The 14,627-nt window shown below is 40.5% G+C and overlaps 1 protein-coding gene across 6 annotated transcripts in view; it reads right to left on the bottom strand.

Annotated features, from left to right (window-relative positions):
- PRKAG2 (protein kinase AMP-activated non-catalytic subunit gamma 2) overlaps nt 1–14,627 on the bottom strand; it is a 208,052-nt gene that overhangs the window by 29,422 nt on the left and 164,003 nt on the right. The gene's annotated exons all lie outside the window — the stretch shown is intronic.

The raw sequence follows: 14,627 nt of genomic DNA, 5'->3' as shown, positions 1-14,627 counted from the left end.
ACAGCAAACCACTGGAATATGCATCTGAACTCTAGTTATGTACAAAAGGAAGCCAGTTTGAAACAAGCAGTGTTGAGCTTGACCAGCTTAAGCTCCATAAATTTCTGTTTCTTGAATCTTGTCTCTGCCTGGTCCAGTTTTCACACAGTAATTTTGTATTTTCTCAAGAGGCAGCAGGCAAGTTCTATCATCGGTTTCATTCTCTTCAGGCTAGTTCATGTACAGCATCATGAATCCAACACTTTGCTCACAAAAACAGGGTCCATGTAGCTGGAGTGGTTTTAGGGGGACATTTCTGCAGCAAGGACATACAATCCAGTCCATATTACTTCAAATTTGCATTTGTCAGAGTTCAGATGCACGTGATACAATGCCCAGATCTGCTCAGGTATGTGAACTTTTACTTTTTTAAAGCAGTTTGACCCTCCATTCTTTACAGCAGGTACCTAGAACATGGTCAAGGTTAACCCCTCCATCAGAGATGTACCCCTTAGACCCTGTAATAATGCACAGAAACTTGGTCATATGTTAAACTTCTGAAGAGTGGATGAAAAAGAAAATAAACAAAAAACCCGTGAAATACCGGCTGAGCAATGAAGAACTTCAAATTAGAGAGATAAAACCACAGAATTCTCATTTGTTAGGTTTGCTCAAAAGCAGTCACCTAGCTTTATAAATTATTTATCATTTCCAGAGCGGTTCAGCACACACTTTTTAGTGCAAATTTACAGAAGCAAAGCTGGATCTCCCCTACAAGTGGCTGCTCCAGGATTCAGGCAGCCTCTTCTATATACTAGGCAAGTCCTTAATCTACCATCCTCTAAATTCTGCAACACCATAAACAGCTGTTGTCTCCATGAAATTAATTTAATGACCCTGCAATAGAGTTGTTCGGAGAAGATTTGTTTGTTTGTATTTTTGTTGTGTTGTTTTGCTGTTTTTAAATACCCAAACTATTAGCAGGAAGGGAATGAGATACTAATCAATAGAAACAATATTATAAGAACATTTAAATACCAGACCAAGGAGTCTGGACTTTAAAAAGCTATGGTTGCTTCTACAACCATAAGTGCAGTCCCTCTGTGCAGTGTCAGAGTCTTTATTTACTTTATTCTCAACTTTGTACACAATTAAGATACTACAGGTAGAAACAAGCATAGCAACCCCTCATATAGTAGATACCACCTACTATTCCACCAAAATAATGGAATCACCATCCCTGGAAGTGTTCAAAAAGATATGTGGATGAGGCACTTAGGGAATGGTGATCACGATGGTGATGGGATAACAGTTGGACTCAGAGGTCCTTCCCAACCTAAATGATTCAATGATTCTATAAACTACAAAACAGCCAATTATTTTCAGTTGAAAAAAATTTACACTCTTAGCAGAGCACAACATGGCTCAATAGAGTCTTGCCAACTTAAATTACCATCAGTTTTGCAAATGTAATGCATCACAATAACAAGGGCAGAATAATTTAATCAGGTGAGGCTGTTAATTGCAGCCACAGCCAGGAACTCTGTACTGACCAGCACTGTGAAGGTGGGCCTATAAACCCTCCTCCCACTTACCAAACATTCCCACTCTCCAAAAACACAACCTCAGCTGGACCTCATCAATCCTCATCCACTCCACATTCATGGATTAGTGCAGTGCTATCTCAGTGCTGTCTTCCAGCTCAGAGGAGACACCACAAAGCAACTGTTTCCCTTTAATTGTAACTGGAAAGTTAAAATTAAAAAAATTCAGAAGCATGAGATAACCATCTGTGAGCACTGCTAACTCTAGCAGGATCTGAACAAGGATCCAACTGTCCAGCTGGAACTGAGATTTATTTCTACAGCAGATCCTTACCCTATAAATAAGTATAATGCATCACTTTATTAGTTACTAACTAAACCTGCAGAACATAAGCAGCACTGATTTAACTCTCAGGTCCCACATAACTCCACCAAGTGTCTGTTGGAAAGGATACTTAAGACCTTCTAACACCTTCAGCTACCTGGGATTACTAAACAGCTGCTGCAGCCTCATGCTTTGTACAAGTGCTGTGTGTGCATCATGTACAACAACAGCTGCTCAGCAGAGAAAAGGGTCTCCCAAACTGAAGGCTCAGCACACCCCAGGGATTCACTCACACCCATCTTTCCTGCACAGCACAGCTGGATAATAAGGGCATCATCACAATTTCTCTTCCCTTGCAGAGGACAAACTTACTCCTTTTGGTCATATCCAGACACCACTGTGCTGCAGATATAAATAACCAAATCTGAGCACCCTCATCTCCATAAGGACATTTCTGCTTTATTACCTATTTATTTTATAGTTCCAGTCTCATCTATTTTCCTGATAAATGCTCACCCTTTCTGGCTGCTCTTAAAGCTTCTGCAGCCTCATCCAGTACCTGCAAAGCAGCACTCCCTTTGGATGGACAAGGACAGATGCCTTTTAGCTCGACTTAAAACCTCCCTCGGTCTCTGCATGTCACCTCTGATCTGCGGACGAGATCAGCTGTCCAACACGCAGGAGATACAAACACAGAACTGCCTCCAGCCCAACCTCAGCTTTCTACAGCTCATGGTCTGGAGGTCAGCTGGCTCACAGAGCAGATTCCCAGCAGGAGGCATCTCAATCTACAGCAGGATCTGGGAGGAGAAGGACTCCACTGATAAGTAGTCGAATGTGTATTTCCATGGGGGTGCTGGCTCATGAAAGGTGATTTCTTGAAGATTCATCTGAATGTTATTTTGCAAGTGGACATTCTCCCTCTCCCCAGGTCATGGGTGAAGACAAAAATATCCAAATCCCAGTGCTGTTCTCCGCAATTTTAACAGAGCACAAACAGAACTCACCCGAAAGGTTACAAGTTTGAACGCCTGAAGTTGAGCACCTTATCATGCAGGCTTTAATAGAATAAATTCTCTACATCAGCATTTTATTTGTTCCTACTGTTAGAGTTCCTTTAAAGATCAGAAGATCAATCTATTTGTATTTCTGCTCCCCAATCTTATTCACCGAAGACCAAATGATTTTTACTCTCTTCCTTTCTCCCACCCTTCATTAAAAGACATGCTTTTAAGTTTTCATTTCAGCCAGTAACTATTATTTACAAAGCATAACAGCCTTTTTCTTTTTTTAACAGATGAATTATTCAGCAATACTGACTCAGATTGCAGTGGGACTCAGTACAAAGTATAATTGTCTATTTAGAGAGCTCTAAGGTAGAACTACCATCTGAATACTCATAAATGGCAGGGATGCTTCTGCAGCATTACTGAAGCCATTTCCTCAGAGATCTGCTGAATAGATGCCTTCAGTTCCACTCATACCTTTGCCATCATGCAGGGTGCTTTTCTATTGCAGCTTTCCCCTTTAGAATCTCAAGGCCTTCAAAAGAAGAGAAAATAATAAAAAAAAAAAAGAAGTGCCTGCAGATGGAGAACAGGAACATAATACCATATGGCCAACACTTATGGAAAAGCTTCCAAATACTGCAACATAAAAACCTATAGAAAGTTCCTCAGAAGTGTCTACTGCAAACCACAGGCTGCCTTTCTGTGCTGCATTCTTTCTTACTGAGCTGGCCCAGCAACAAGATCCTGGGCCACACATGCTTCCTAATTTTGACAACACAAAATCATGACCTTTCCCATTACACTTTATATTATAGCTATATTGTGCTCCAGTCGCATTTCAAGTTTAGTCCTTGGTTCCAGGAGTGTTTGAAAGGAAGACACAGGGTTCCACAGAGACTGTTTTCATCTGCTTTAAAGTGTAAATTCCACTGCAGACCACAATCAAGCTGCTGCAGCTCTCCACAGCACCCCTGCTCTCATGGTTAGATCAAGAGCTGAGACCTCTAGTAATCCTCAATCATTTGAAGAACACAAACCCTTTATATCAACCTAAACAACTCTTTGTATAACTGACTTTCCTAAGTGTACTATAAAATTAACTGCTGAGTTTCAAAAGCCCTTGAGAAAGCAGGGACAAAAGCCAGTGGACAACAGTGTGTAAAAAAATACAGTCAGGTGAACAACCTGGAGGAGGACAGAAACCACATATATACACATTAATAATAACCACCATAATACACAGCAATTCCACCACTCACCCTGATTTTTAATCAGAATCAATATGGCAACTGTGCAACTTTAAAAGCTTAGAGTTTCCTTACAGCAGCAGGAGCTGAGCTAAGCACCCCCAGCACTGCTCTTCACCTTGACAATTATTAACATAACCATCTCCCCTGGGCCAGTTCTGACGGTGGATAAAAGGAAATGAGGGATTAGAAATGTATTTCTGTGATATTCTCACTTGTAGTAAATTTGATTTTCTGTTACTGCACATATAGATTGGTGAATTTTAGGTTACTCCAAGTCACATTTCTATTTTAAAAGTCATGTAATATGTTGAATAACACATTTCAGATGCCAGAGAATTAAAATATTAGAGACCAAAGATTTTTTAGTATAGAACTGATCCAACAGCAATACATCTAGTGAAGTTTATTGGTATAATTACACTGATAAACTATACTAAAAGGTGTTATATATACCTCTATACTATTCTTTCTTATATCACTTAATCAAGTCAAACAATTAAGTCTTTTTTTAAGATAGAAATAAAAGCAACTTAGGCAAGGACATACCATAGTGAAAACAGAAATTAGAGTTGTCCATGCACATCTGGCTTCAGCTGCAAATTAAAAAATCATTTTTTCCCAACCCAAGCCAACATTCCCTTGTCAGCAAACACAGAACAACTTCATCTTTTCAGAGGCCAAGTCTAAAGATGGGGCTCTACCACAGCACAAGCTGCAGCCACTGATCCCTCTGCACTGGCTTTGTCACTCCACTCCCTCCCTCCCACTGCTTCCGAATTTATACAGAGCTGTTCCACAAGTTGGCTGGAAAAGCCAAATTTGTCACAAATCATCAGCTTCCTCATAGTGTCAGTTTTAGGGCTATTCAGCTCCCATATCCAGCCATGTGGCAAGCAGATTATTCCTGCCCCTTCCTTACACTAAAAGCCATACAGACCAAGGCCAGCATCCCCGGTGTGGCAGCCAGCCATTCTCCCAGTTCAGCTATGCCAGAGGGTGAGCAATCACTTCAATAAACCAGCACAAGTTACCCTCTCTCCCTCCTGTTATAGGTAACCTTTGGCAAAGAATACAACAGGTAAAAGACACCATTAACCTTGTAAATTGTTCTTCTGCCTGTGATTTTACCTGAAAGCTGCCACCAAAACTGGCTATAAAGTTACTGATCACTCCCAGTCTGAACTGACTGAAGGAGTTCCTCAATATCCCGGATAACCTCTCCCACAGCTCTCACAATGCAGGTAGGACTTCTAGTGCAAGTCATTAATACACCACTTCTAACAGATCTGAAACAAGCATCCACAATGGGTACAATTAATCCCCTCCCAGAGCAGCTGTGACACATCTGAGCAAGAACCACCAACTATTCCTCAAACACAACTTTTAAGGGAAATAGAGTCATCTGAATGAAGTAGGGTTTCAAGAACAGTGTTCTGGGAATCAAATGTTCAGGTAGGATTTTATCAGGATTCCTCAGCAAAGGGACAGACAGGAACAGACTCTGAGAGGAATCCAGTGCTCGCTGGGTACAGTGTGTTGCCATGAGCACGAGCAACAGCTTTACTTCAACCTACCTCCTATAAGAGGAAAAAATTGGTAGATTTTGGGTAGGTTTGAATGATACACAAATTAAAATGTACATGGTATATCCTGTGACAGGCATGGGAACCGAGGGACTGGGAGAGAACAAAAGACTGCAATTTTGTCACAGAATAATGCAGTAAGAGGGCATGACTGTTCAGTCTGCTGAGCTGTCTGCTAAAGAGCCAAGAACACTGAAAACAGTGGACAAGAAACCAGACACCAGAAGCTGAATCAATGTCAGACTTGGTGGGAGAGGAATACTAACATAGTTTAAGAAGGGCAAGCACAGAAACAAAAGAAGTGATGTTGTACTGTACCATTTGATTTCTGTTTATTCATATGGAAACTTTTCTCAGAGGGAAAAACAACACAAAACACCATCAAAATAACCACCTGAGTGGTAAGAAAAAACAGACAGAAAAAGCAGGAAGATATGGTTACAAGGATACCTGCTGCAAGTGGCAGGAGAGAAATCACAGAACCTTAGAATATCCTGAGCTGGAAGGGACCCACAAGGATCAGAGTCCAGTGCCTGGTGCTGCACAGGACAACCCCAAAAGTTTTCTAATGTGCTCAACAAAATTTTGTTGCAGAGATGGAAACCAATACTAGCAAAGGATTACTTCCAATCTTACAGGGGGAAAAAACAAACAAGCTTGCAGTCCAATATATGGGAAATAGTACGATGACAGTGATAGGAGTTGACTACTCAATCACAAGCTGGAAGGATTTCAAATGCAAGGAGCAGGAAGAGAGGATGCAGTGACAGAGACAAGACTTTATTTTTCTTTCTGTGAAGCTGCAAAGAGGTTTAAAACATCCTGGCAGACCACACATTAAAGTTACACAGCAGCATTATTCACGCAGCCACAGGCTATGCGATACGGATGTTGCACATTGAACATTTCCCACCCCGATCTAAAGGAATGCAAGAGCTGCCAGATAAAGAAAGATCATAACAAGTTTATGGATGTGAGAAACTCTGATACAAATAAGTGATAGGGATGTGTATCTAGAGATGAGTATCAGAAGCTTCTTCAGTGATCCAGGATTAATTCAATTACATATTGCAGCATGAATACACAATGTGGCCAAAGAAAAGGGCTTTAAAAAGAAGTGTGAGCACACAGGGCCAACATCGGAGTAAGTGAGCTCTACCTTGCTCCCTGCACCTCATCCTACAAACAGGAACAGGGTCTAGAGGCACACAGAATAAGAGGGGAGAATAGTACATTAACAGATAAATAATTGTGAATAGGGAAGTAAATGCACACTGTCCTGTTGCTCAAGTCTTCAGAAAAAGGTTAATCCTTCTGATAATAATAACAAGCTAAAAGAAACCACAATACGTATTTAAACATTTAAAGAATTATAATCATAATTTCTTAAGACACTTTCCAACATAATATTCAGGATTGCACGCATCTACACTTTTGTTTTGCACATATTTTTGCCTGTCTTTTGAATTCTTGAATCTGTGCAACTGTTCAGTCACTTTAGATCATTAGGGTAATTGAGATATTTTTTCCCCCTGTCACAAGGAGTTGCTTCATGCAGAGACAGCAGGTTATTGTGTGTGTAAACAGGAGTCACTTTTATTAAAAGCAGCCATTCCTGAACACTGCAGGTTCATGAAGGAGAAGGTATAGTACCAATCTACAGGAGAGACAAAAAAATTCAAAACCAGTCAGAATTCTCAGGTGTGTATTGAAGCAAGTTATTAAAACCAGCGTATTTGTAAGCACCCACAAAGGCAGCTCATCACAAGCAAAGAAGAAATCCAAGACTGTGCCAAGAACAGTTCAGTCTAATCAGTTTTTACTCAGAATAAAATGATCAACTGGATGAAAAAAAGATGGCAAAGTAAAAATAATAATAATTAAAAAAAAAATCACACTATGCCTGAGTCACTGATTCCAAAGCAAGCATGGATACTACCACATGTGGAAAAGACAGAGCAGAATCACCACACAGCAGCTGCCTAAAACAAGCAATCTCAGCTGCAGCAAAACTAATACATCTTTTCTTCAGTGAGTTTGCAAAACTGGATGACAACTGTTGTGTTTTTGAAATGACATGAACCCCAGTTCAAAGTCTTCTCCAAGTTGGAACATTTGCAAGGTCTACCTTATGCAAATCAGGCAGCACAGAATGGCAGGGAAGTTCACGCTGCAGGAATTTACTGTTTCTACAGGTCACTCTGGAAGTGTTTTACCTGTAGTTTTTATAGTTCACATTGCAAGAGTCTCAGGGGCTTCATTTTATTCAGCATGGTCTCAAGCTCTGGCAGGGGAGGTTTAGGTTAGGTGTTAGGAAGAAATTCTTTACAGACAGGGTAATCAGACATTGGAAGGGGCTGCCCTGGGAGGTGGTGGATTCTCCATCCCTGGAGGTGTTTAAGAAGAGACTGGATGTGGCACTTAGTGCCAGAGTCTAGAAACTGTGGTGGTAGTGGATCAAGGGTTGGACTTGATGATCTCAGAGGTCCTTTCCAACCCATCTGATTCTATGACTGTCCTTTGTGATCTTCAAAACTCTGCTTCAAAGAGTTTGCAGTAAGGGTTAGAAACGGTTGCAAGACTTTAAACCTCGCAGTGTCTTCAAACTGAATTTATAAGTGGTTTGGAGTTAATGCAATTTTTCAGAAAGTACAAAAATCTGAAAGAAACACCCAACTGGAAGAGTGCAAACTATGGGAGTGACTAAATATCGCCACTGCTGAGAAAGAAGTGCCCCATTATTAACTTGATCTGGCATAGCAGGAGTAGAGAAGGTAGTTTGCTTAAACAAAATAATAAGCAAACAAACCACCACAGCTGTTAGAGAGCTATTAACACATTCCAGAAGCTGGTTAGACAGAACAAAGCAACCTTAGGACATTGTACAATCTCCTTCCTTAAAGGTCCTAAACCTGGAAGGAGGCAAATGTCTACAAAAGCACTTCCTGCCTTAGTGAAGAACAAAAAAGGTTATTAGTTCCTGACAATACTTCAAAAGATCCATTCTTCTGGTTTTGAAGATTAAATATTCACAATTTCTTCAAACTTCAGTAGTAGCTAAGACGTGTAAGAGATAACTGATAAAAACAGCTGTTTGAAACAATGAAAGGTACAGATTGTGTTGTGACCTTCCCCATATTCACAGCACACTTCCAAATCCTGCACTGAATTTTGTTTCTCATCACTGGCATTAGTAAGTAAATGGGCTGAGGAGTTAACACTTCTATTTTACTGTAGCTCTCCACTGTCAGTGTGGATAAGCAAATGATTATTGTGAGATTTGAGACAAAAATAAAGTGAAGAGCAGTTTAAGAAAGTTCACATTCCAGAGCTAATCATAGTAACTCTGAAGTTTCTTGTCCAGGCAGGCAGGCAACCTTCTTTGTTTACAAGCAAGAGCTGCCTTGTTTAGTAACTAACTGGTAAACAGTATCAGAAGTCCAACTTTTGAATACTTTTGAAACAGCTCCCTATCAATTAAATCAACCTTCAGTCAAAGATTTGTACTTTGAGAAAAGCTACATCACTGTGGTTTTGTGAATTAAGGTAGCAACTTCAGCCTGCAACCTAACAATGCTTCTAAGATTTTCACCACAATAAAGAATGAGTTGACCTGAAGAATTTTCTGAAACACGTTCAACATCTCCCCTTGACAACAGGCACCATGATTTTTCCCTAAGCATCCCCAAACAAAGATCTAAATTAAGATGCTGCCTGTCTGGAACGTGGGCCTGCTCTTCAGGATTGTGAGAACCCAAGAAATTAAAAATGGTATTAAACCTCTGATTATTAACACCAGTTACCACTCAGTGCAGAGTTGAATTCAAGGGAAGTTTAAGGGATGTGATTACTGAGAGAATAATCCAGCCTGTATCCTCAGAACCTCTCCTGAGTAGTAAACAATTTGAACTTTTGCTGTATCTTTAAAACAAGTCCTGCCACATACTCAGTTAGCACACGCTGTAGAAAAGAAATAGTCATTTAAGTCTTCCAGGAATTAGTTTAAGATCAAACCTTAACATGAAGCTTAACCAAAGCATTAATCACAAGACAAGCATTTTCAAAATGAGCACACAGTATCTTCATAAACCACAGCCATACCCTTACTGAATAGGGCAAGTATCTAATCTTTAGGCAATCTTCCACTGAAAACTAGACTCAAAGTACTATTTATATAATGCTTTAAAGAAGAAATAATTTTTTTAGGCTTAAGTCTTAAGGACTTTGGACTATGTTTGCTGGAGAAACAGTTTCGTGAAGTGTAATAAATTATTGGTCTCAAATCCTGAATGACTGCTTCCAACATCTTAACTTGAAGCCTTTAATAATTCAGTATTTACATTTTCACTTCTCCCTGGTCTCCCCTTGCACATTTTTTCTCCTTTCCACTTCCTAAACAGCCATTATTGGTATCTCTTATTAAAATTTATGAATCTGTATGCACACTTTAATAGACTGTGAGGTGTTCTGTTTCAATACACCACTTAAGAGATTTACCTGACAGCAGGCGTAGCTTGAAGCTACACAGAAAAACAACGAACAGCTTCCTGGCTCAAGTAGGTGAGATCCAACACACATTCAATGCAATATGTTTGGACACAGTTTTCTGGAACCTAGTTTAGAGGTTCTCTGTATCACAGATAACCTGCAACTCTACTCAAAGCTGATTTTCCTCAGAACCCATATGATGTCCATACTGAGTACTACTGGAGTATTTTGGGGGTTTTAATGGACTGACTCGAAATTACTGGGGAATTCAAGCAAGACTGTGGCAGGAGAGATACAATCAACTGGTGTAGAGCAAAGCATTCACCTTCTGCACTGTGGCATTCAGAGGCTCCTATCAAGGCAACCACACAATCCTTTTCACCAAGTGATCCCTCTCCACCCCAAAGGGATTCAAAGCACTGAAGTCTATTTTATAACTCACTCCTGTAGTAACTATGCTGGAAGTTAGAATACTGCTACAAAGCTTTTACAGGAAGAGTTTATACCCATTTATTCTTGTGCCAAAGTTGTACCTTCAGTTAATTTTCCTCCTTGGTGTTTACCCACTTCCCATCCCTTACAGGATGTTTTCATACATACAGTGTTATCACACCCCTTCTTAGCTTTCCTTTTACTGAGCTAAATGAGAAAAGCCTTAAGGTTTCCTCATGAATGGCCCTTTTTTATGCCCATCTCAGTTTGCTCCCTTCTCTAGCACCTCAGACCTCTTCTTCCTCTCTGTCTTCACATCAGTAGAAATTCAAACCAAGAGGCAGAAAAGAATAACCCACTGTAAGGGAATGGTAGGCAAAAAAGCCTTTTTGATTCTGTTTCCTAAAATGCCCAAGTGTCAGAACTAAATACTCCACCACAATACACAGAGAAAAACAAAATAACATTGTCAAAAAAACCCCAACACCAACAAACTCCTTAAAAAACACCCTAAAATAAAAGGACAAATACAATCACTGGTCTACAGTACATGAAAACTGCTTTCAGACAAACTTTAACTTCTGCCACAGTCAAAATTGGCAAATTCACCCAACTGGTTCACATAAAACAGCAAAATCCATACAAAACTCAGCAGAGGAGGAAAGAACCTAAAACCAAGTTAGATTTATTCAAATAGTATGCGACAGCTACCTTGAAGGTATTTACATCACATTCAAAAACCTCTTAGATGTGGTTCCCTCTTAGAAGGACAGGGTTATTTAGCCCTTCCCAAGCTCCATCCAGATGCCAAATCAAGTTCAACTTTGCTCTAACATAGTCATGCTTGTATGAAACTGCTTTGGCTTTGTGTCGATCCCAGCCATTAGTGCACCTCTTCCACAGAACAATTTTCCCCTCAACTGCCAGATTTTCCTTTTGTCAGACTTCTCTAGTCGTGGAAGAGCCACACCACAACATGCATCCAAAGGCAAACAGTCTCAGTATGGAGAGGAACATTTTGCTGCAAGATGCAAGAACTTATGAAAAACAATGCCATCAGCTCCTCTGCTTATGCCGGAAATACCGAATTTCTTAGGATGTTTCAGACTTAATCTACTTCCCCCCAAGCCCATGCAGTGCTACAACAGTTGTACCTTCTGGAAGTCAAAAATATTCAAATCAATAAACTAACTGCAGACAGTTTAAGTGCTACCCAAAGAGCAAGGTCCTAAACAAAAAGCTGTGCTGATGTCAGTGACATGACTCCAGGCTCCAAATCCTGTGATCATCCATCCGCCCTCAAGTTATCAAAACCACATTACACATAAAGGCCTATCTTGCAGGGCAGTCACATCTGTTGCAGATGATTAATAAGCTGCAACATTTCTTAGGATCGTTTAGCAACTGTTAGATTGAGACAACTGATGCAAATATCCTGCTGTCATTCTTGTCACACTGGCCTTACAGTTTAAACCAAGTCACCTCCCTTTAGCACCCAGCCATGCCCCAAGGCACTGGGCTTTCTAAGAACACCAACTTGATCTCCACAGCCAAATTTAACAGCAGAGGGTAACAAACCACCAGGGCAGTTATACTGCTTCATATCTATACTGTCCTGCCCATATATGCAGGGCATTGGAGATGTCCACTGGATAGAACATTGGAGGCCACCCCCTGGGAAGTTTCTTAAGGAAAGGACTCTGTAGTCACCCTACTCCATCCTGGGCCACTCAGCAAAGCAGTCACAGACAAGTAACAGCGTCCTGTAATCACCTGCAAGGCAACACTGATATTGTCACACCTTCCAGGTCTATCTTTGCTCACACACATGACACTGTAAACTCCATACCTCTAAATCAGGAAACTGAGAGGATTTCGGCCAAAGCCCTCAACCTCATATCAAGCAGTTGTTCACCAACCGTGGCAGGCCACTATCAAACCAAACAGCTTCTGGATCAGGGAATTTCTGCAGGGAAGTTACCAGCAGAGGTGACATTGTCCCTCATCTGATGCAGATGGAAGTGACAGCACCTAGCAAGAGTGGCTGGTGAAGGTGACTTAAATCAGTACTTGGCCACCAGACACCAATATATGTGCACACTCCTGAAACAGTAATGTCATTCAAGTGTAGGAGATCACCAGGCTGTCCCAATATTCCTCATGGATAGCTGCAGGCCAGCAATGCCTTTCACTCAGAAAAATCACGTTTGCAAATCATGCAAATGCAGCACTACCCGGGCACAATCAGCCCCAACAAAACTCCAAAAACTGTTTTCAGTTCCTCGCAGCTTTGCCAAAGCCATTACATGGAACCACTGCCATGGTAAGCATTTTCTAGGAAGTCTCAGCCAGAATGGTTTCACTGTTTCCAAAAACAAGTTAGGGGAAATACATGTTTTGACCATATTAAAATTTTATGAAGGCATTTTCATCAAGAAGCTCCTGCATCCTCCATGACGGGAAGCAGGGAGTTTTGGAGCATGTCCTGTGGATCTTTTGCTCTACTAAAACATCATTTCCCAGACTAGTGAGGCTCGAAAAGTTTTGTTTGCTAAGGAAAACTTAAAGTTTTAGCTGCTAAAGTGGTTATTTCTGAGTCAAGACAGAGTAGGACTTCCCTCACTGTGAGACTAAATACCATGTTAAGAATAAGACAGTCGTATCTCATGTAGGAACAGAAAAATAGTCTGGATTCTCTGCAGACACTGAGCTCTGGGCTGACATGATCCACGTGCAATACATGCACAACACAAAGACTTGTGTGTGATTGTAGGAACAGTCTTCAGCAAAGACAACAAAACTTCCAATAGCTTCTCTTGCACTGCTCAATAAAGTGTTATACTTTTAATTAACTATCACTTAATACATAATTTTCATCTTTAAACTTTGAAGATGGAAGTTTCCCAGAGGAAGAAAACCCCTGATCTATGATGCTACCATATAGCACCCTGGCAGACAAAGGACAAGCTTCCCTAGGACAGTGGGCACCTGATCATGACTTCCTGCATAAACCAATAAAGCTGAACATTTGAATACTCCAGATATGATGATATTCTTTAACAACTCTGGAAAACACATCACAGGAAAACCCGTTGTCCTGTTGATGTTCTTTGTCACAAAATGACAGAAAAATATAAGCTGAGTAAATTCAGTGGACTAAGTGGCAAGTCCACTTTCAGAAGCAAGTGTTAAGTATTTCTTCAAGTCAGACAGCCAGGACAAAAAGCACTAGAAATAAGATTTTATTAAAATCTGCTAATGTGCCTCTTATATCACACCACAAAGCAACTCTAAAGAGGGAAGAGAAAACAATTTCAAACTCTAAGTCTGTATGAAATCTATTAATACCAATTATCATTATCATCTCTGTGTAATGTTTTGTTGCTATGTTCACTCGGGATTCTAATCAGCTGTGGAAAAGTTCATGTAGAACATCCCCTATCACTGTCACCATGTCCCCTGGTATCTCAAAGCACATCTTATGGGCAAAATGCCATTTCTATGTGCCAGAGAGCATCAGCTTTAACGATCCCATAATGAATGTTTACTAGAAATGAATTACAGTTGCAAAAGAATGGCTTAACTTTACTGCCTTCCTAACCCCAGCACTTGATCCCTCAGTCTTAGGAATGAAACTAAATCCAGCCTGCACACTAACATGCACTTTATTACAAGCTTCTTTTAACTATTTTTGGGCCAAGAGTGACAACTGTTTTCATACCTTGATTCAGATATTCAGTAGACAGCGAGAGGATGGCAGACAGGAAGAACTCAAGAAGAAATTACTTTTAATAAGAAACAGTACAAAAGTCCTGCAGAGCAGGGAAGGGATGACCCCAGACACAACATTAGTTAAGAGGAAATGCAATTACTGAAAGTAATTTTACTGGTGAAAGTCTATTTCAGGAGACAGCCAGAAACAAGCGCAGAACAGAAGAGATGGACGATACAGGAAGAGTGAGATGAAGGCCAGAGCATTACTAGGAGAGATTCCACTCTAATGCAAACTGTTTATC

Source organism: Myiozetetes cayanensis, unplaced genomic scaffold, assembly GCF_022539395.1.
Source record: "Myiozetetes cayanensis isolate MyiCay16 unplaced genomic scaffold, myiCay2020 scf1, whole genome shotgun sequence".
NCBI classification, from domain to species: domain Eukaryota; kingdom Metazoa; phylum Chordata; class Aves; order Passeriformes; family Tyrannidae; genus Myiozetetes; species Myiozetetes cayanensis.
This window is presented reverse-complemented; position numbering and strand designations above follow the sequence as displayed.